Below are 24279 nucleotides of genomic sequence, written 5' to 3'. Positions count from 1 at the left end.
GTGGAATTTTATGGTCAATAAAAGCTTATTGTATACTTCGCGATACTAACTACGCCATCTTGTGTTGCATCACCCAGTTTACAACCACATTCGCGCGATGTGGCGTCCTCTGTACAAATCAAGTGGAAACATTTGTTGTTTTACTTCCAGTAAAAGTATTGACCAATCCTAAAATTAACAACTTATGCATCTTGCTTAATTTTAATTTGTATATAGATTCTTGGATAAAATATAAATCATTACAATTTTATCTATTATCGTTTAATATTAATATAATTTATAATATCTTTATTTAAGTTAACGTTTACTACAAAAATATTTATTAAAAAAGGATTTAAAAGTTATTCGTATGTTTTTTCAATTATTTTGATAATCATAAGTTTCTAATTATAACAATATAACATGAAATAATCACACGGCATATCAAGGTATCATGTAGCTTATTACTTCTATCCTTATTAACCCTTTTGTATCCACAATAAAAAATGTCGAGAAAAATAATAGCTGCGAATAATCAACCACAGATACTAGAATTTTTTTGTTCCTCAGATTCTTTTATCATTGCACCTCTCTACTCAACAATTTAACTCCATGAACTACTTTGATCAATTTACATGATCTACGATCTCGAACGCGATCGTACTCGACTCTCAATTATTCACCTAAGTTATTCGCGACGATCCCCTCTTACCAGGCGTCGTAGTCTCTGAAGACGATTCGCACGCGGCACGCAATTAGCGTCCGCAAGCTGCTTAATAATATAACGGTCAATTTGCCGCGATTAGTCGGCATAATGATAGCTCCCCCGGATAATTTATTGTTAATTATTCTCAACCGCGGTGCCCTCGCATACGTATATGTCCGTCAGGCGCCGACAACTAAATTGACAACTAATTGAAATATTGCTCGCGCCGGTAATCAGAGGAAAAATTATCTCACCGCCTCGGAGTAATGTTAGAGTCTGCGCGAGTACTTAAACTCCTCCTTCTTCGTCATATCCGTACTTGTCTATCTTTCCTTATCGCTATTCCTTAATTCGATATCTTCAGAGGACAAATAGATTTTTTTCTGTGCTGGATAATTATGTATTACAGTAATTAAATTATCCGGTTGATTACCATTCCGGTAATTTGCTACAAGATTAATAAAATTTAATATTTGGTTAATAAAATAATTATAGCTTTTTAAATGTTATTTATTTATAAATTTTGACACGATACTAAATCTCTCACTACGGAAAAACCGAATAATAAATTTTAATAATTATTTTAAAAACTTTGAACTGATTGCGAATAATTTATGTATAAAAAATTGAGACTATAAGAAATGGAAGAATTGTAATATATACAATTATATTTATATTCAATTTTAGAAAATAACTTACAATTACTTCAAACAATTTATATATATATATATATATATATTTTTTTTTTTCAGAATTAAATTTACGTGACCTATAAAACCTTTTAATAATAAATATGATTCAGGCGATTCAGTGAACGAAATTACGCAAACGAAAGATCTGATAGGTCTCAGATATTCTTTTTATGTAATGTGTTCTAATGTTTATGATCTTTTACTTTCAGTCAATTTTCCGAGTGTTCTTTTAATTTTTTCCGCGAAATCTCGCGCTTATTTAACCAGCCACCGAAGTTGCCAATAATCCGAAGGTTTTGCTCGCTCCCTGCCCTCCCCCTTTCTCAGGATGCAGCGAAGGCCAAGAAAAAGCCGACAGAGCTGGCATTACACAAGGTGCGCATAAAGTCCCATGAATTATCGCGTGGCTCGGCGCGCTCGGCAAGCGCGGCAGACTTACGTGTTCGGAGAAGCAATGCTCCTGGTATGGCCGCGGGATGGCTAGAACTGCCGATCCAACCTATACTTACCGTCACTGAGATAATCTAGCCCTAGTCTAACTCACCGTAATCCAAACGGCGAAGGGGAAGCCGCGAACTCTCGTGTTCAGACTCACCGGGGCTCACCTTCCTATCCACTCGGCGAAACGTGTTTTGTCTTCAATTCGATATACCGTTCTCGGCTTGGCTTTCGAACACTTTCGACGCAAGCAGCTCAGTTTAGCTTGTTGGGTGAAATTTAGACAACTCTATTTACCGCAGCACAGTTTATTGCAACCTTTATATCCGTCTCTATTGTAATATAATGTAATGTAATAAGAAAATTATTAGACTGAAGAGAATAGATCTTTTTGGTCAAAACAAAAAAATATATTTGACGTCAATTTTTCCTTATAAAAATTTTGTAATTTACTTGATGACTTAAAATACAATAGAATATAATAAAATTTAATAAAAAATAAAACATATTCTGAAATACAAGGCGATATTAATTAATCAAGAGTTTAAATTACACTTTTAATAACAACTAAAATTTAATTAAGATTCTTCTATTATTATTAATAATATATAATAATTTATGATATTAAATTTAATACAAATTCTTTATTTATTTGAAACAAACGAGATAATATTCTATCGTCCCAAGGCTCATGGATATCTTGTACAAACCTGACAATGATCTGGGTTTGTGGGTGGTGTGGTATCCCATGGATGAGGACGCCTCGACCAATGGGATTGGGATGTGGGTGGTTGCAGCGGTATGAGTTTTCTCCGTCGACCATGAGTTTGCGTGGGTTGCACGGTCTGCAGGATGCAGCATCTCTCAAAATGGTGGTTCTCCAAGACCGCGTCTCTCGTGACCATTCGTACCGCATGCACGCCATTTCACGAAATCACAACAATACCCGGGATCTTACACGCGGGCTACCACCACTACGATTTTTCCTTTTTTTTTTTACTTGCGCAACATTTTCCAAGTATCAAGATACTCACGCTAGAAAATGATTTCCACGAAGAAATTTCCTCTCTCTCTCTCTCTTTCACGTTGACGTCGCGCATAATCGATAGGCTTGCACGCGGACGCAACAGAAACGTTTCAATACAGTAGGCAAAAAATTACTAGCAAAGTGTAAAAAATGGTAGGATAAGTGATATTGTTTCCTGGGAACATAGCTGGCGTGGTGTGACGACCTTATCGATTACTGATCGTATGATTAGCAGCGAGTAAAAATTGCAACCGCAACACGGTACGTTAGGAGTGCTTCTAATGTTGCGCGAACTATACATTATCGTTGTAATTTATATGCAGATATTCCGACTGAATGTTTACTATATTTATTGCCTTATTAAGATACGATGTAATGAACTTAGTAAATACTTAGTAAATAGAATTATTTAGGTAATTTATTATATGTAAAAATAACAGCTTTGTTTTTACATACATTTATTAATAATTATTACAAAATTATATTTTATATATATAATATTTATTAAGTTTTTCTCATTAATTTCTATGGACTAAGATATATCAACATAACAATAAATATTAAGTCAGATACATATATTGTAAATCTTAATTAAACTTTGTGTTGTTATTTTATTAAATGACCAGAAGTCATAAGAAGCTATGGAAAAAATATATAAATTTTGCGTGGAATAATTGATAATCGCGATGAACAGTAAAGAAAAGTAAAGAAAAGAATGAAAAGTAAAGAATATCGAACAGAATGTGGCAGACGACAAAAATTTTGAGGGGGAAGCATCTAAGGGCTAGAGCAATTAAACGAGATCATCCGTGACTGGCGTTCCTGCGTGACCACCCCGTAGCGAAATATTTCGCTCGGTCTCGAAACAGGTTTCCAAGAATTTTTCTTGAATTTTAATTGCGGCTTACACGTATCGTAGGTAGACACGGGGGGATAGAGCTCATATAGATACGCTTGCTATCGAATGCGATCGTGATGTAATATGTACGCCGTGTGTAATGGGCGTGTCGAGATTAAACCGGACCGTCGGCGCCATTCCGGGTTCGCGCTCTAAAAAATCATTTTTTTTCCGGCTGACGCACGTATCTCCGCTATTTTCTCGTAACACGCAAGAACATTGCGAAATGCGCAAAAATTTCGCGCGTAAATGAGCGGGCACGTACTTGCATTTATCTCGCATCGTGAGAATTTAAAAGATTGCGTTTGCAAGGATGCAATCTGCATCGGAAGAAAAATAATATTTTTTTAGAATTGTTTAATGTCAGGGAAAATAATAAATAGTAAAGAGAAAGATTCGTGGCATACTTTTACATTAGATTTTAAATTACATTGAATGACTTTTAATTTTTTTTCATAATGCAAAATTACCTCTATAAATATCATTTTACTATTTCATATTTTATCTGTTAAAGTCATTAATATCTCTTAATTGTAGCATATACGCTCGGAACGCATATTAATAGTTATGTTTTATTTATGTTTTCTTCTCTATCTTTTTACAAGAAAAACTATGTAATGTGATAATATGGTAATTTCAAACTTGATTAATAGTCCGGCATTTATTATTATGAAAAAATTGGAATATTATTCGATTAATTATGCAGCCAATACTATCGGAAAAAGCTTTTTCAAGGATAATCTTCAAACTGTGGCCATCTCAACAAGACGTATGCAAATCCTTTCATCCTTCATTGCATGGGGAAAATCTGGAAGCAAATAAAATTAATCATGGTTGATTTTTGCTTCAAGTTTCGTAATTTATCACATCATTCTCAGCAACAAATTAGACATCGTCGTTTGCTTGGCATGCTTTTAATTTAATCGCGATTCACAAGTCACCTGTGTTATTCGAGTATTTTCGACGTTGTTCCTTACATGGAATTCGAATAAGAGTCGTGACATCGATAAGCCGTTTCCGTTGTTGCACGCTTGTAAAAAAAAAAAGGCAACTTTGCATGATCACTGATAAAAGTACAACTGTGGGCTTCCTTCGCGCTTGCTAGATTACAATCGATCGAGATAGTCGTGACTAGCGGCACTATTGGGCTTTCCGCGGAAGCTAACTAATATCATGATATTTTCGAGCAAGGTCTCACCGATATCGATGCTGTCATCGCATATTTGCAACTTTTCAAATTTAAATTTAACAAAACTTACTACTAAGGCTCACGTGCTACTGTGTTACCACTATGTTATGTTAATGTACTCGCCATCACGTTTATCTGGAACTACGTTATCGCTTCGCGACCTACAACTTCGTCGAATTTAAATTATAGCTTATATTAACATACTTTCTTGTACATTTTGATAAATCAAACAAGCGCTAAAAGACGAAATGAGTGATGAATTTATTCAATCATTTTAATCTGCAATTTTCTCGTATCATTGTTTTCAAGATCTCATTCACAAGATTGAGCTTAATAAAAGTTAAGATAGCTAAACGTAAATTGTATCGATAACTTTTAGTTTTATTTTTATCAGTTTTATTTCATAATTGTTCTTTATACAAATTTTTTGGTGATATTAAGACTTTGCAGTCGTAATATTGATGTAAATCCCAATACATAATCCTTTTTACCCGTGATTAGAATCAAGCGAAATGATCGTGACTACTGGCACTATTGCTGAAACGTCCTGTAGAAAGACTGTTAATACTTCTGAGTTCTCAGGCAAGGTCTTCTCCATATTGGTTCCTTGGAAACAATTACGTCTCGTGGGTTATAATAACGAACCGTTCCTCTAGAATCGTACGTACATATGTATATGTGCCGTGCGCACAAACGCACATGTACAAGCATGGCATAGATGAGCTGCGCTTTTATCGCGAATGTGAGCATCAAGTGCGTACTACGAAGACGGATGGCCTCGTAAATCTATTGGCGCATTCCCTCATTTTCGCATTCTACTTTCTTCTTTTCTAACACGACCAGGCCTCCTAAAGCCCACTCGTCTTGAGATTTATCGCCTAACGTCGAAATGCCGATGGCGAGCTAAAGCGCTCTACAAGACGCCATTGTTATTCAACTTTCTCACTGGTTCTAATAATAAAAATAATATCGATCCTTATTCTAGCAAAGGAAAATTTGTTAGAATTACAAATGACAGCAACAAGATAACAGAAGCACAAATAATCAGAAACTTCAATCTGATTTTAGCAAATAAATGTCAGAATTCTAAGAATTTTAGAATTTTATAATAAATTTTTAAAAATATTACAAAGGTCTCTGAGATTAAAATTATAAGCGAGAGAAATTGAGATAATAATGTATAACAATAATATCATTTTCAGTCTACCAATTATTTAGAATATTAATTGTGTCATTTGCATAATATTATAAAAAGGATTACTAGATTGTAAAAATTTATAATATTCTCAAACTCGAACGCATACAAATCATACTGTCGCTTTATACTAAAATGAGGCGACATAGAGAAAGTAAAGGAAGACAGCTAATTCGTATATAAAACTAAAAGATTACGCAAATTTTATGGTATTCGATGTCAATTTATATTGTATACTGGAGCCAGAACTGCCATGTTATTTATATCGCGTGTTACACAGTGTGCTCGTTTCTCTCAATAATTATCGGCCAATAACATACAAACCGTTTCGGAGGTATCGCGTTCACGATGATTATTTGTATTTTTTTTTTTTTTTCGTACAAATTTCAGTGTTGTCGAACGATGTAATTTGCCTCATGCCATTTTACGCTTTTCCTAGTTAATGCTTTATCGTGAATGCTTTAATAAACGGATCGTTGCGGATTGTTGTGCGACGACAATGTGTTATTGGCTTAATAGTGCAGGCCAGCTGTCAAAAGTAACGAACGCGCATCTCCTGCTCCTTTGAGAATGACAAAATTGATAGAATTGCGCTCCTGTGATAGCATACCTGTCGTATGTCATGTGTGAAGCGTGCACGGCATCGCATGCTGGCGATAATTTTCGGGAAACGCCACGGAGAGACCCTCCCGCCGTTTCTCGCCATCCTGAAAGATAATCGTACAAATGTTCATCAACGCTGCATCTGACGAAACCATTGTCGGAAGAGAGCGAAAAATATATTTAAAAATGTTTAAGCCACATGAAATACTTTTATGAATACAATAATTGTTAAGAATATATGTGAATAATTATTAATTATTTCACTCTCACAATGTGCGCAATGTTTTATTAATTCAAACTTGAATAATGAGATCTTTTTAATAAGAGAGATGTTAATTTGATCTTAAATATATCGATCCTCTTTTATTTAACATATTATACAGTAGAATTATTTTTTAAGCCTTTTCCCCCTATTTCGATTATCTATGATTCACTTAGGAGCCCAGACGCATTCTTGTCCGTCGTCCCGTTTCAACCTCCATATTTTCGCGACTACACACTCCCATAGAATCTTCACGTTGTCGACGGTGGAGAGATAAATCCTCCCTCTTGCTTCTCGGCTCGCTTTCTCAAGCTGACACTCGCGAATTAACAGATCGCACAGTGGCAATTAAACCCCCCAAAAAGGGCCCGGACACTACACGCCACGACGGTTCCCATGGTTGCGCTACGGTATCCGCGTCCAGTAAGAGAACGGCGGGCGATAATAAAAGAACACGAGCGAGATGCTCACGAGGGGGATGAGGCACGAGTATCGTCAACAACCCCGGCGTGTGATGCACACGAGGAGGATCCACTGCATTGCGGCAGGGTCGTGAGACCGCCGTAAAAAAAGAGGAAACCGAGAGAGGAAGAAACAGCGGTGGACTCGGCGAGGATGTTGCGTCGGTGCGCAGAGGGCAATATTTACGAGAGGGGTTGGGTTCTGCGAGTTGGCTTCAGCCACGGAACGTAATTGCACCGGCTGGGGTATCCTGATTTATTGGGTTATTACTCGATCTCGGCGCAAGAAGAGCGCGTGGTATATGGACCTCCTCGCCCATACCCAGGTCCTCCAAATCTTACAAAATGGCGAGGGAGAATATCGTTGAGCATATGCATATTCTATGAAAGCAATCGCAATGACAATATAAAGAGATAGATATAAAAAGATAGAAGCTTGCTTAAGTATAAAAAAAAAATCACACAAGAAAAGTATAAAAAAATAAAGTATAAAAAATTCACACAAAGAATTTAGGACATTTTTTTAAAAGAGGCATATGTATATATGTGTAAATCTACTGCTACTGAAAGTAAAAATAAAAGAGGTAATAATTAATATAATCCGTAATCTCGTGCAAATAAAAATTCTAGCAAAAAGAATTGACACTTAATATGCTGCTTATATCTTTATAACTCGTAGTGCGGTGACAGTTATGTGACCAAAATTACAGGGCCATTAAACCACAATGTGACATTTATTACTTTCGGATAATATCGTATCATTTAACTGCCAATAATGTTCTGTATCTTCTTCGATCATGCGCTATGTATTTTTCATATTTAGTTAATCAATTATTAGAATGCAAAAAACATGGCGATACGATGAGTCGTGTTGTATTATACTGTGTTGTATTATATATGATAAAATTTAAGAGAGGTAAATATTTTATGTAACGTATTTTATGATTAGTTGAATTAGATAACTTAGATAACTTAAATAATCAAGCTCTTTTTTTAATTATATTTTGTATATTACATATATACATAGGCATCTCGAAAGGATTGGATAAACATATGTATAAAAGAATGGAACAAAGTGCAGAGTTGCATCTACCTAACATCAAATCTCGCGTTGCGGCTCCGTACGCCTTCGCTTTTACGCGTGGCAAATAAAACCAAGAGTCAGTCGACATCGAAATTATACGTATAAATGGCATTGATGTATGGCCGAGCGGGTTTTGATAGACCCAACGGCCCTTGCGGCCGAGTTATAATCGCACCGCACATCGCATCGTTTTCTCGCCGAGCCGGAATCCTCCATTTTGAAACGCGCCGTGGTAACGTTAATGTCTGGTGTTCATATCACGAGAAGAATCCACGGAATCATTGGATTTCAACTCCCACTCAAATCACAATTATTAGCCATCCTGTGAATATCGTGCGCCGCGTTAGGCGTTCTTTAATTATATTCTTCGAGTATTGAATTTAATGTGATGTGTCAAATATCCCTCGCTATCTTAATAAAAAAATTAGTAATCGATTTTATATAACTGATATACTTGAATTTTGTAATATATATTGTACTAACAATTTAACACAGAAATTGTGTAATATATGATAAACAATATTTAACAGCGTCAATAGTTTAAAACAATTAATAGTTTGAAATATGAGCGTCACGTCTCGTAAAATGATAATCATAAATATTTAATTAATTAAGTACAAGCTGATTAATCTTTTCTTATCAATGAATAAATACCGTTGACTAATTTGTTAATAGCCGATCTGAGATTTTCATCTAATTGCTGAGGACATTTTTGTACATATCGTTTTGCACGTACGAACATAAATTTATTTGATTGGTACGTTTAGAATTTCATTCCAATTTAATTAGTATTGAACATAGATAATTATATATTCCACTATGCGTAAATCAAATTAGAACATTTTAATTAGCTTGTGTGATATAAGAAAGAATTTTAAATAAGGCGTCGCTGATACGCGAATTCCGACACAAAGTTGCTTTTTGTTTTTGGCGTGCCTAGCACGGTCGTGAGTCGGGAATGGGTAGAAGCAACCTCGGCCTCAGGATATAAATCTTCCGCCGACAGACCGCACCGCCCTCAACGTTCTGCATCGACCAATCAACCGACCAGAATTTCTGAGAGTAACGCCCTGAAAAATCAAGACTCGCCTTGAATGCCTATTGCATTTGCATGTCATTTCGAAGAAAACTATACCCCACGAGTAAATCTAAGAGTAAACGAGAAACGCAATAAAACAGCCCGATATATGGTTCTTTAGACACTTTCCTTCGAAAGGGAAATATTATTTTTTAAACATGCAAGGCTGATATTACATTTTGTTTATTGCTTCTATTTTTTTAGTCTTTTATTTTTTTTAGTTTTTAATATAGAATCTGATTGTATTTTAGTGAAAAATTGTTACAATTTGAAGTTACATTTGAATAAAATTTTGTTAAGATAAAATCCAATATGAAGATGCGATGCTTTGTGTATTCGTGGAATGTTTCAGCAAGGAATAAAAGATAAAGAGTCATAATATTAAATAATTGACAGGTAAATCTACAATGCAGCAAGTTCTGAAAATTTTTGATGGGATTAATAAAATATACGTGAGCATGAGAGGAAGTTAATTTCACGAACGACGCGTGTCGCGTGATTCGTGAATTCTCTGCGGTTGGTTTTTAGCCTTGCATTGTGCTTGCATTCGTGACGATTCGCGCCGTCGGCAAGTAGCATGCGTTCCTGTACGCAACGATAGATCATCTTGGTGCCGTGTATATGCCTTCGGTTACATGCACATCGACATACGTGCGACGAGTTTTCTTCCCTCAAGGATACACGGATACTAGTCTGTCACGCGATCCTCAAGAAACTTTAAATCCCGCTGTTGTCCTTAAGATTTTGTAATTTCTGAAAAATCGCTATTTCGCATAATGTTGGTTATTGAAATTTTAGATTAAATTAATTTTTAATGATTTTTAAAAATATTTATAATGTTACAACATATTAAAAATTAAAAATTAAAATAATAAAATATTTATTGGTATCTATACTATAAAATTAATAAGATAAAAGCTATGTTGAATGTGTAGTTGCGATAGTTGATAATAATTATTTTAAACATTCAAAAATGTATAGTTATCGTAATTTTATACGCAAAGATGATTGTGAAACTTTAAGTAATAGTGATGAAAATTGCTATTTATGTGAGGAAATAACATATATAGAGTTAATCAAAGATTTTAACATATTCTGAGAGTGAGAATCGAGACATGATATACGGAGAATATCTTATCGTTGCGGACGTTCTTTCCGCACTAATAGTGCGGAATCTCGTTCTCTCCTCGCCACTCTCAGCCCTGCCATTGTACGGCAGAGATCGATGAATATTCACGAGGAGAACAAGCCCGATCGCTCTTCCTCGCGACGGCCCTGACTTATGTCTACTGTCGGATTTTTCATTATGCCGTCGTGCTTGCCTGAGATTTAATACGGACGTGAGGCTTCCTGAGAGCCCACACCGTCATAATTCTCTTCTCTCGGCTCTTCAACATGTACTTCATACTGACATTGCTCTATCCATTTTAAAGAGATTTCTGCAATGTACTTCATAATATCGATTTTGTAATCAGAAATAACTCAGAAAAATTTGCCAAGGAATAAAATATATGTACAACCATATATATTTATATCAGCAAAAGACATCACGTATCTTCCTCAACTTTTTAAGATTCTTAAATAAATAATTCCTTGAAGAAAATTGTGAAGTAAAGTCTAGCTAAACTTAAATGCAACAAAATTATAATATTCATGTCAAAGAAATTAATACGCAAAGCATAAAATTTCATTATGCGTTGCCAAAAAACGCTTTTTGCTCGTGCCAAACGTTTCGCAAAACGTTACGGAATTTTCGTGCGGCTCACAATCATCTGGCGAGAATTTAAGGTCCAGCGTCGAGGCCCGGAGGTCGTGCATCACCAGAGTCTGGCAGGATAATAGCTCTCTCTTTCGAGGAGTCTTATTGTCGGGCCATGCGCCAAGTGATTGATAGGCACCGAACCGTGCAACGGAGCGCTACGATATTTCGAAAGCTGCACGCGCGGCGAGAAAACGATGGCCGAGAGCTCGTGATGCGAGGAACGCGCGCGCGAGTACGCCTGCACGCGGAAACTCGCGTGAGAATCTCCCCGTATTCCGGCCGAGTCCGCAAGCGGACTCGGATGCAATCTTCCTGGATCACGGTCATGAACTTCCTACGAGGGAAGCGATCAAGGCCGCTAGTTTTGCGGCGAACAAAGAAAAATCAATAGTTTGATATTTCCCGTCCGCAAAACGGAAGTGCGCTATCTTATTATGAGCTGACGTAAGATATATCTTTTTTTTTTAATTTAATAATAATATATTTATTACATACAATACAATATTGAGAATTATTAACTAATTGTTGGACACATCTTTCTATGCTTGGTTTTACATGATCGTTTCCGTCATGAAATATTTATGATTAATGGTATGCAGTGGAAAGTTTAATTATTCTACTTATATTAGGAATAATCCTACATTAAATTCAATATTTCTCTCATTTTAAGTGCTCCAGAAAAGTTTACATTTAGATATTAGTAATAAAATATGCAGCAGGTTAAAATTAATAGATGCAGAAGTTTTCTATTACTCGCGAGGTTCAAGAAGTGACATTCGTCACATGTCGAATAACGCGAATAAAAGTTTAATCTCAAATTCCTGAGCCATCTTCTCTAACAGGACGAGTATTGCTCGCGTACGTTTATCCAATCATAGTTGTCGCTCCTTAAATCCAACTCCGACGGAAATTCCCTCAAAGTGATTTTCCATGATGAAACTAGAGCCGTAATAAGGAGGGTGCGCTGAAGAAGGTAGCAATTTGACCGGCCGCTAGAGTTCATTGCACCTACCTATGTCAGGGCACCCTCTCTCTTCTTTTAACGAGCACGCAGCTCGACTTTTGGTAACGGCGACAAGGACGGCGCACAATGTCAATGCCGTGCACGCGGTTGACACGATGGTAGGCGGTTCGCTTACCGGGACGCTCATTATCCCCAAAGAATATCGGTTTCGGAGGAGGCGCACGCATATAATGCCGGGTACCGGTGGTCATCTGCCGCGTGGTCCGCTCTGTATGTCAGGTGGAGCCATGCAGCAGGCCGCGCGACTCGACTCGACCTCTCTCGCTCTCTCGCATATCATTATGAAAATTGTACTCGAAAGGTGTAAGCCGCGAGTTGTACCAGCCGCACGGCCGTGTATACGCGGCGGCGGCGGCGGGCACCATGCGTGCTGTACGTAATTCCTGATTGAAGGGATCGTCCGCGGGGAAAATAGCAGGCTCGACCGTAACCGACGCGTGGTTCACGCCCGAACGCGGAACGAACAAAAGCTGGAATCCCTTTAACACTTTAACTCCTAGCCTCGCGTGTAATCGTCGGCGTAAACAGACCGTACGCCTCGCGAAATGAGTAACAGTGCTCGCCGCACGTTGCACGTTATGATCTTAGTCGTTCAGTGAGTACTTCCCGTACTATAGGACAAAGGGGCACGACAAAGGGAGGGCAGGGTGAGAAATACAGTTCTAAAATAGAACAAAGCTCAAGCGAGCAATAACTTTCTCAGAAAGATATTACTTCAGGGCGTTTTGAAGTATACGAAACTTACAATAAGAATCACAAGTTTGCAGAATGGTGTTCACCCAATTTAATCATAATCACGGTGATGCATAGTTCACTCAAAATTATGGCTTTATACACTTGCTCTCCTTGCTCAGTACATCCTAACAATTCCAAATCAAACAATCCTCTATTGTATCTTTTCACGGACACTTCCCAAGCGGCTGTAATAACGCGGTATAAGCCGTCGGAAGAGCGAGAACGTACGCAGCGGGAATCGCGTGGTGTTAACTATGGAACCGGCGACTTCCGACGGATAGAAACGCTTGGAGAAGTCTCTCTTCGGACAAAAATCACGTTCGATGCACCTCGAAGAGTCTCTCGTACGCGATGCGCTCTGATATATATATATGCAGACATACGGCGAGAAATCTGTTTTAGATATAAGTCCTTTTAGCATGCGAGCACGTATCCGAGCGTGTCTACCAGGCGGCTCGGCATTAGTTCTGCAGAGTAGAACTTGGCATGCGTATATCGGTCGTTGCGGACGTATATACGCGCCTAGGCTATGAGCTACCGCTACCGGAAACCATTCTTCCAACAGCCGCCCTCTCGATACCCTTTCCGGTGCGGAGACTGTAAATCTCTCGTGGCACGCCAACCCACGTTCCGGGGAACTCGCCCAGAGTCCTCTAAAGTGCGCTATTTTCATGGCCCACCCGGCCCTGCCCTTCCATGATTGAGCGGCTTAGATCACCTCCGCTGATCGACAAAAGCTTACGAGATACCGCACGGCGAGCTACATCCTCCTCAAGCACTTAGGAAGTTTCTGTCGGAACACGGTAAGCTATACTGTGGTTAGTTGACCGGCTAGCAGCCGCACTTACGAATGTGTTATTCGGTTTCGTTTTCGCTTAGACGAGTCGGCTAATACTAGGTATCTCGCGCACATCAGTCATACTTAATTACGCATAAGCGGAAGATTTCTAGGCCGCCTTTTAGTTGGTTATGATTTATGCATGAGAGACGGTTACACGTATAAAATTTCTATCGGAATCTTGTGCTTTGTTTGCACAAATTGCATTAATAATTATATTCAGTAAAGTTCCGATAAAATCACGCCGTTTATCGGATAATAGATAGATTTGAGGAATTACTCTATGACAGTGTAATATCTTTATTAAATCAGATATACCTGTAATTTTTTATCAAATTACCGATTAGTAGTAGCTGAGATGGATTATGCCTGCCATTTAATTATTTAGATATCATAAATCTTTCAGTCTTGATTGGCTTCCGGTTATCTCGCATATTTAAAACGTAGTAATTATGAATATATTCGTGAGAAGATAACGGTATGAAAAGTATGCAATAAACAATCTTATATTAACGCCATAACGGTTTACGTGCTTTCTTTCGCTCTATCTTCTCTATCTCATCTTGCGACATCATTGAGGAAAGACTTGATAGTATAACGAAGTTTTCCTGATATAAATACCGCGGCTCTAAAAAGAGTCTACGACCACAAAAATGCATTTATAGCCATTCGCTTCCACCTCTGATATTCGTCATCGTTTACCTATCTCTCTTCTTTGCCAATTGCTGTCGAAGTTGTCTCCGAGGCATATTTGATCGCGCTTTATAGCGTTAGAATATTACGATAAATTTCAATTGGCGACAACTGCAACTCCTGCAACTCCTTATCTTCATCCATTATCACCATTTCGAGCATCGTCGTCCCATTTGTCTTTTTCATGTTACGTTCACGACATTCTGGATTCAAAAAAGATCTCATAACCGATGTTCTATATTAACTGCACTCAAAGCCACTCTCGGTAGATCTGTAACGGTTTTCTCCCGGCAGCTGTAATCGCCTATTCGACCTTCCTCCACTCCTCGTCCTTCCGCTCACGATTACACCGGAGGCATTCGATATGCGGTCGTCAAAATAGCTCTACATCAGCTCTTCGTGGCGAATTGGTCGCATGCCTTGCGGTTAAGAGATCCGCAGGTTTGAATCGTCGGTATCGATTCGGGACCGATGCCAGACGCCACGTAATAGATCGCTACTACTATTTCGATTTAGTATATATGATCGAAGGGAGTATTTTCCTGGCCATTTGTTCGCGCTGGTATAACATTAATCGAACAATTTATAAATCAATTTTACAAATTTGCTTTTCCCTCTTATTGTTAGATGGAAAAACTTCCGTGGGAATACGAAGTATAAAAACAAAACTAGAGGAAGAAATTTTATCAAGTAGTTTATTAGATGCTAAACCAATATAATTCTTTTAAAATCAGTTTTTCCGCGAAGAATTTACACGAAAAAAATTTAAATTGGCTATTCTGAAAAATATTATCTAAATATTTTCTAATAAAAAAACTTAAACTCTCTCTCTCTCTCTCTCTCTCTCTCTCTCTCTCTCTCTCTCTCTCTCTCTCTCTCTCTCTCAAATTCGAGATGTTAATTCTGATATTTCGGAACACACACATCGTAATATTCTCCGCGATGATCGCCACAAAGTATGCGACCGTTTCGATCGTGTGGCTTTTGCGGTTGAAAGGAAAGATGTACAGGCCAGACACCGAGCCAAAATGGTGAAATCGATCTGTGTCTGACGGCAGACGCCACATAATGGATCACTAGTGCTCCAGTCTCCCTCTGCATCTTCTTCTTCTTCTCCTTCTCCTCTTCCTACCGTGCTCTGTACCTCCGAGGTCTGTACGGACGTTTGGGTCGCGATGCCTCGCGGTGGCTCTCGCGCGGATTCTGGCCCCCGAGGGGGCCCGAAAACCTAGCCTCAAAACGCACGCGGATAATTGGGGATAATGCCGGGGTTGCCGGGCCCCCGTAATTGCACGAGACCAGGCCCTTTCCAGGTCTCGCGCTCCGCACGATTTCTTCCTCGCTCTGCTCGGCTCGCTTGGCCCTTGCGCTAGCTGTCTGTTCGTCTGTCCGTCTGTTCGTTCGTTCGTTCATTCGTTCATTCTGGTAACGTCCGTCTGTCGACCGCTTTCGCAGAACCCGATAGTACCTAATTCGTCGGTTTATTTCGTGTTGCCGTGTTATTACAGCCCGGACCCGCGTAGAGTGGGTCAACGCGGAGCGCCAGGTTCGCGGCGAAACGCGGCCGTTGCCGTGTCTGACCCCGAAAGCCGGTAATTTTGAGATGGCATTTTTAAAAACTGTCTTATTGTATGCATAATATCGTATGCAATATTATACTCTTTTTGCGTCGTTTGACAACAAGAAGCACTTCATTTTATTTTTGAGACTGAAGTGTCTCCTAATAGATACGGTGAAAGTAGCTAACTGTTAGGTAACCAATAATGAACAAATTATATATACAGCGAGATAGCAATAACATGTTGTATCATTGATAATTTGCATAGATAACATGTATAAGACATAATAATCGTACAGATACTCAATAACGATATTACAATTTGTCGCTCGAAACCAACTTTCAATAAAGTTGCGTAGTTGCGTAGATAATTTCTTAATTAATATATATAAATACCTACTAGTAATCGAGTTTTTGTCTGTATATATATATATATATATATATATATATATATATATATATATATAAAACCATAATTAGATTACAAAGAAAAATACAACGTAAAAAGGAGATTATAACTTGAATAATAATGCGAGCAAAGCAACGTCGAATTTTCTACATGTATGTAATGAATAAATACATCTTTAGTTTACTTATTATTTATGTGTCCAGTTAATAATATATGAAACGGTAGAAAAAATAAATAAAAAAGAAATAACAAACGTACAAAAAATATATCAATGTTCTTTTGAAGTGGTACACTGTCAAAAGCATATTTATTTACGGAATATATTTCTAAAAAAATTACAAAAAAGGATTGCACTGACCGAAAGGATTATTTTGCGATTAATAATTAGTACCGTGCCGAGTAAATTCCAATGGTGCTCTGCTCGTGTTTTACGATTAATTCCCCGGTAGGCTTCATTTCATTCTCTGGATAACTTCAAAGAATTCATAATATTGACTTGTCAACGAGACAAGCCAAGAATGATTTTAAAAGTATACGATCTATTTACTTTACAGATCATGCTTCATGATTTGATGTGAATCAACATTTCTTGCATTCTTCTTTAATTACGCAACTTTTTTTCAAAATAAATTAACTCAAATTTCCAGCTATTTAAAATATCGACATTTTTAACAGTACGCATCAAAAATTACTTTTTTAAAATTTTATTCTTGTGTGCTAAAGTCACTTTTTCTTTAAGAATAAAATAACAAAAATCAACACGTTGAGAAGTACATAATTACAAGCAAGTTTTTTTTATTTAATATCCGTGAAGAAAGAACATTTAATACATAATTAATGAAGCATAATGCATTTAAGTGTCTGTTGTCGAATTAATACTTTAAGAATAATAATTATTTAATTATTAACGATATTCAATCACGCTTTCCAAAGGCGTAATTTTATCTGGATGTAAACACCATTTTTTTGCCCTTCTCACGGTTGAAGTTAGCACAAAAGTAAAAATAACTAATATAATGACAGACAAAGCTCATCATCGTAGAACTCTAAGTAACACGCCCCGTAGAAATGCGCAGTCAATGACCTTAAATTATCGTTCCTATCAGATCGAGTTTGATATAATTATCCAATCCGCTAACGAGACAAGGGTAAATATCACCCGCTTCTACTTTCATGTTGCAATTTATAGTTCCGTTTCTCACCTACTAAAAAGTGTTATGTATACACAAACTAATGGAAAACTTGACATAAATTTATTTTAATTTTTTATTAAATCAATCATTATTCATTAATATTTATCGTTTTTTTTTATGTCGAATTTCTAGAATCGATGGAAAATCGCTAATCAATCCTCTTATATTTCGAGCACTTTGCATGGCCGTTCATTATTCATACGAGTAAGCCGCGATTTTTGAAGCATTAGAAATTCATGGACGGGACAGCTGTATATTCACCTGGCCTATACCTAGCCGCAATCATTGATCGCGTGTCGGGCGTCTGAAAACACGCGTATACATTGTCCTGATCGCGACGTACAAAAGTTCTTCCTCGTGTAAGTTTCACCAATTGATAAATACGCACGCTATTTACATTTACGTTCTGACCAAATTCCATAATTCTAAATTAAAAATAAAATTAGTTTAAATACATGTATACTGAGATTAATTTCTACTTTATCAAAGATTGGAAGTGAATCATGAAAATATTTAACTAAGATGTAGAAGAAATAAATAATAATACAAATCGATACACGTCATGTTACAATTCTGACGACCATTAAAATTATTTGTTGTGTAAGTCCACGTATGATTAAAAAAGATGTAGGAAAGGAACATTAGGATTGATTTTCACGCATCGGTATCTTCTAAGCAGGCAACGTTACAAATTAGCAGATAATCAATTAACTCGGACTTCCGGCGTGCTTGAGCAAACAAATGACAGAACCCGTAGCGCGGCTCATAAAATTTTTGGTAATTAGAGGCTGCTAGAGGCACAGGGCGGGGTCAGGTCCAGGCCTAACATCACTTCTTCGTGTGGATGCATACTCCGGGTGAGATCACGTGATAAAAAGAGTGCAGCGAATTTAATTTTACCGAGGGCGACAAAACCCGTCTGGAATCTGCATATAGATAGGGTCTTCCGTGTAATAGAGACGTAAAGGAATGAAGCTCGTAGAAATTTCAAAGTTTTTCTCCTAAAACTCGGCCGTTTCTCAACTTTCTCGGAATTCTGCAGCTCGCGTGAAGCGCATGTTCCGAGACACCGCACCTTTTCTTTCCAGATGCTACCCAGATAAATCGAACGATACAGTTGTTACGCGCGAGATCGTGCTTCTTATCATGAACAATAGGCATAGGGAATTTAATTCTTCGTTATCATTTATAATTATTATCCTACTGATGTTTAGCAATTCTATATGCCGCGTTCATAGAATTGATAATTAATATGAACGGAAAGGATACTTTTTTGCGCTCAACTCGAATCGGTAAATGAAGTAGATTCATAATTCATATATATTATATTCATATATATATATCGTAATAAATTTATAAATATAGTGAGAAAACAGCGGTAAGGAAAGTAAAATTATCACATCAACAGCTTTGCAATTAAATACACTTTGCCATTAAATATTCTAATATATTTCGGAATACCTAAATCAGGAAGTAACATAAAACAGTACAAGAAAAAACTTTTTAATTTCAAAATTCGTTGCAAAGATATTAAAAGTATTATTTTGTAATTATTTCAATCTAATACAAATTAATAATGACTATTTGTTATCGCGATAATTGGTTATCCATGCGATGCAAAATATGCGGAAAGTTCAATAAAAAATCATATAAAGACATCAATTTGGAGGTTTCAATTTTTTCACACTCAGCAGCAGCTTCTTATGTAAAGATTTCCGTCATCAGAATCACACGCGATATCCCGACGTTTCCAATTGGTAGCCAATCTCATAATGCCCCATGGATGGCGCCAGAATCCGAGGAACCCGGTCGCGTCCCTCGCCGCTGTGAGACACATCGGCACATTCGGGCTATCATTAGCCGCATCTGCCGCGCGGTTGCGAGAAAAGAGATATAAAAAGAGGCTGTAATTACCACCTTAAACGACGTATATTCCTTCATTCTTACGTCTTAGTCTTTGTTTCCGTGGCCGCGAGTTCATCGTATCATCGTTAAAGTGATCCACCGCGCGGCTGGTTCGGATCGAAGGTGCCTATTTGGAGCCCGAGGCTTTAGGCGTGTTTCGACCATTTCTACTATCCGACATGCGGATGTGTCTTGTCTCGTTTTCGAGGAAACGGGACATGAGTAGATGTCATGCGTCCTTCGTCATTAATTTTTCAACGAAATGATCCTAATTTGTTCCTTGATTTTAGTCATCTATCCAATTAGTAAATTCATTGTATTATTTAATATCAACATCTATGAATTTCTTCTATACAATTTTGAACAAATACGCTTCCTAATAATTCCAAACATTGCAATAAATAATTCACCGTCTTATGAACGTTATATTTAATTACATTTAATTCTTATGAAACTATCGAAATTATATTGCAAAGATCGATGAATGGTAGCAGGTGCTAATGTTCTTGCCGTCGGAAAGACAAACGAGTATTGCGACGGTCGGCGCGCATGCTTCGCGGAAGAAATTGCCGACGGTGATCTCGCGCGGCGAGTTCAATCGGCAGAGAACTTTTTAAAATCAATCAAGGACATCCGAGTGATCAAGATCGAGATTAAGCGGCCTTGTGGTAGTTCAAGGCTGAAGTGTCTCGGACATAAGATGAAATCGGGAGGTGGATCGGCTCGCCCGCGGCTTCATCGAAACCCGTTCACGGGTTTCGGTACATTGATCGAGAACGGGAGTCCGTTCGATAACTAGAAGGATCTTATCTTAGGGGGCTCCCAGTTTCGACGGTCGCCGTACCTCGAGCTCTTAAAGGATGTATCCTCGAGGGACGACCGTGCTTTGAGGGCGCCGCATCGCGCCAACCACGCCTTCTCCACCGTTATTTACCTCCGTCCTCTTCGCCCTTGCGATTTTATTGCCTTCTTCTCCTTTTTTGACGTTGGTCCACCAAGCCCGGGAGCGATAGATACCCTCGGCATCAATAATGAACGCAACTGGTCCGTCGATCTCGTCGACTTTACAAAGGATCGCAATACGTATACGGAAGATCTCTTTTCTCCCCGCGCGAAAAAAAATACTTGCTATAAGATATCGAATAATAACGAAGTTGTAAACATAAGTTTGTATGGAGATATATTTTCTAAATTTTATAGATTTAAATGTACCGTAATTTTATTTTACTACATTAAGAATAGAAATCAAAGAAATCATTATATCTTTATACATATAAAAATTGCAATATACAAAATATTTGTCATGATAATGGTTAATGAGAGACATCTCGAGATAATAATTTTTAAATTAGAAAAAGTTTACAAGTTTAAAGTTGACCAATTAAATCGTTTGAAACGCACGCATTCAAATATCTTACACAATATTAAAAATATGAAAGTTGTCATTCGTTTACGTTTTATATGATAATTTTGACAGCTATGTAATGTGCCAGGTTTGAGTGCGCAAATTTTCAATAGTTTAATTCGTTACCTTCGATATTTTGATATTAAAATTTTCATCTTAAGATAGTCTTAGGAATTTGCCATTAACGGTTGCCTCGACAAGTCTGAGATATTTTACGTAATAAATAATTAATAACAAGATTATTCACAGCAATAACTAGTTTTACATGATATTTCTTTTACATAGCTTCTAGTTTTAGATCTTATCTCAGACAGGTAGTAAAATAACCGATAATTTATAAATTATTTAAGCAATATCTGAAATTGCAAATTTTATGCATTCACACCAATTCACACATTATAAAATTTCGACGAGTAAAGTATCAGCCAAATAGTTCTTATATTATTGGGCATTATTTTTGCAACAATACCTAGCACTCAGATCTCAACAAACTACCATTATGATACGGTAGAGAATAATGCGTTTAATACGTATACCTCCGAGTTATCTGATTCTATAAACTGATGGTTAAACGCTGACTCGTTGTATATTTTCTGAAATTACTAGTGGACAATGAACAGCATCTTTATGCATCCATTAACGATCATAAGTCGAGTAAACACAGGCGCTTGTAAGTGCCACCCGTCGTACCATAGTATTTACGATATTTTAGCGTTGAGATAATACCCGCGTTTAACTTTAACACGCGTTTGAAGATGATTTCGTTAAAATGATTTTACCATCGACAAAATAAATCTTGTCGGAATGATCGCACTCATCTGTGCTTTGTAATATTTGTACCGTGACTGACTTCTGAGAACAGTTGCACGATGGAGTTTTGCGCGTTCTTCATTTATCCCTTTCTTCATTTTATCCTTGATGACTAAAAAGGTGAAGAATGCCCACCCCAGTATCGAAGTCTTTAATAGCATCCAGCTCTAAATCAGATAAGTTCTAACAACGTTACGTCATCTAGATCGCCTCGGAGGCTATGAAGGATCATCGACATCCTTCTTCAACTTCCTTCTTTCTTATTCTAGTAATAGCCTCAGTATCCGAAATTCTTGCGTAGGGCAGAGAGACGCTTACGGCTGTATAAGCGACGAAGAAAAGAAAGTTTAAACACAAAGTGAACACCCCCGTGAGGACGTAACTTCCAAGGATATAAATCTCCCGGGACAGTGATGCTCCTGCCCCCGGCAGGGAATTCAAGAAGAATTCATTCGGGGAGGTGCTACACGTTGAAGACGAAGAAGCCGTGCAGGATAGCGAATTTTTTCGTAGCGACAACTAATAATTAAAAATCATCTGTTAGTAGCAGATTATTTCAATCAATCAATGCGGTCAACTCTGTATAAAAAATAAAATAGTCCAATCTCATAAATAAAATAATTAAGATGTTTTGTTCATTATAAAATATTTATATTATTTAAATTATTTAATTGTGTTTTGCAATAGAAAATGTATCATTAATAAATTTATATAAATTTTTCAACTAAACATTGATTTTATATAATCTTATTGTAAGCTATAATGTTAAGAATTTATTTTAAACAATTTTGTACACTAAAGCAGTAGATATTTGTTCTATGTAAGCTATATATAGGTAACTATTAAGCTATAAGCTATATAGCTATTTAGAGAACAGTACCTACCGACTAGCTTATCATATATGCACATTCTACTATGCAATCATTTAAAATAATACACTTAACAAAACAACGATTTAGAAGAAAGAAAAAGAATTTTTATGAAAAATCTTAGTTGATTGATTTTCATTATCATAGCACATACATATAAAAGATGCATACAATGCCTAACGGAAGAAGGCTGAACGTTCACCAAAATGGCGACCATTCGTGTGCGCTACACGCACTTGATGGCACGAGTAATCACGCACACATACATCTTGAAGCTAAAATTTTCGTTGATATTTCACGGTTCTCATACGTCACGTACGAGTGAGAACACTTCACTAAAATATCACCATAAAGAAAGTAAAAAATAATACAATTGATATTACGTCACCTGTCACCGTTTCGATGGACGCGATGCGTGGTTGATCGGTGGGTTAATGCACGATGGATTCCACAGAAATTATTCTTCAAGGTCGTCAAGATGGCGGCTGTCGACGCGCGTCTCGGTGCTGAAGAGGTCGCGGAGTCGTCCCCTGATCAAAGGAACATTCGAAAACACGTTGGTCCCGTTGCGGATCGGAGCGCACAAGGCAGACAGGTGTAACGCGCAGCAGCAGTAGACACCAACTGATCTCACATAACAACGGCCGATAAAATTGTTGCGTTTCCACCAAAAATTATCCTCTTTTTTTCCCTCGCGGTATAAAAAGTACAAAATTGTGGTAATTTAACCCCCACCAGAGCGACGATGGCGACGGTGGCGGCGGCAGCGCTGCTCCGCTTGTTACGAGGAGAGGAGAGACATCGGGGCATAAGTAAGAGGGAAGGAGAACGAGAGAAGGAATTCCAGAAGGAAGAAGAAGGAGAGCAATAATGAGAGGCACGAAGGGAATGAAAGAGAAAGAGAGAAGGATAAGCAGAGGAACGAAGGCGAAAGAGGGGCTTTTCGCTTATGAATACGCCGCACTAACAACACGGGACAATTATGGTTTAATATAGCCGACGTTAATAGCAATAGTGCCAAAGCGGTTGCTTCGCACGCTCTTCTTCGTGTTCCGGCTTCTATTTCGCTCGTAGGAAGAAAAAGAACGTGAGTCGCATGGAATTCGCGCTTTTTGCATGCGTTGAATCACATGTGTGACAATCAGCTGTCAAGTGACAAACGCGTAGGAAATTTAAATGAACGAAGTAATACAATATAAACATAATACAATATAAACCTATTTAGTTTTTCCGCGCTTTATCTGAAGAAAACTATCAGCTAGATATTAACAAATTACGTCGTCTTGTTTGATTGTATCTTCTGCAAGAAACGTACCTCGAGTTTGGCGCGCAGTCCATTGGTAGCGGTTGTTATCAGTATTAAAAATTCGAAAATCGGATGCGACCGGCGCGGAAGAGACTCCTCGAACCGCTCTGTATTTCGCGGGCACTGTTACTCCTGGCTCGCGTCGCCGTTCTTCGTGTGA

General features: G+C 37.6%; 1 long non-coding RNA gene across 2 annotated transcripts; it reads right to left on the bottom strand.

The window, feature by feature from the left end:
• Positions 1-4302: 4302 nt before the first annotated feature.
• Positions 4303-24271, bottom strand: LOC112552299 (uncharacterized). Of its 2 annotated transcripts, none has more exons than XR_003096549.2 (4): positions 24129-24271; positions 23202-23437; positions 6735-6831; positions 4303-4548 (listed from the first exon to the last, which is right to left on the bottom strand). It is a non-coding gene; the product is annotated as an uncharacterized LOC112552299 (long non-coding RNA). The 2 variants fall into 2 exon arrangements; XR_016140692.1 differs by having other exon boundaries at positions 23202-23343.
• Between the last annotated feature and the right edge of the window lie 8 nt (positions 24272-24279).

Source organism: Pogonomyrmex barbatus, unplaced genomic scaffold (genome assembly GCF_055798465.1).
Source record: "Pogonomyrmex barbatus isolate J1 unplaced genomic scaffold, ASM5579846v1 scaffold6, whole genome shotgun sequence".
In the NCBI taxonomy this organism is placed as follows: domain Eukaryota; kingdom Metazoa; phylum Arthropoda; class Insecta; order Hymenoptera; family Formicidae; genus Pogonomyrmex; species Pogonomyrmex barbatus.
Note: the sequence above shows the minus strand (reverse complement) of the source record. Positions and strands in the feature narration are given on the sequence as shown.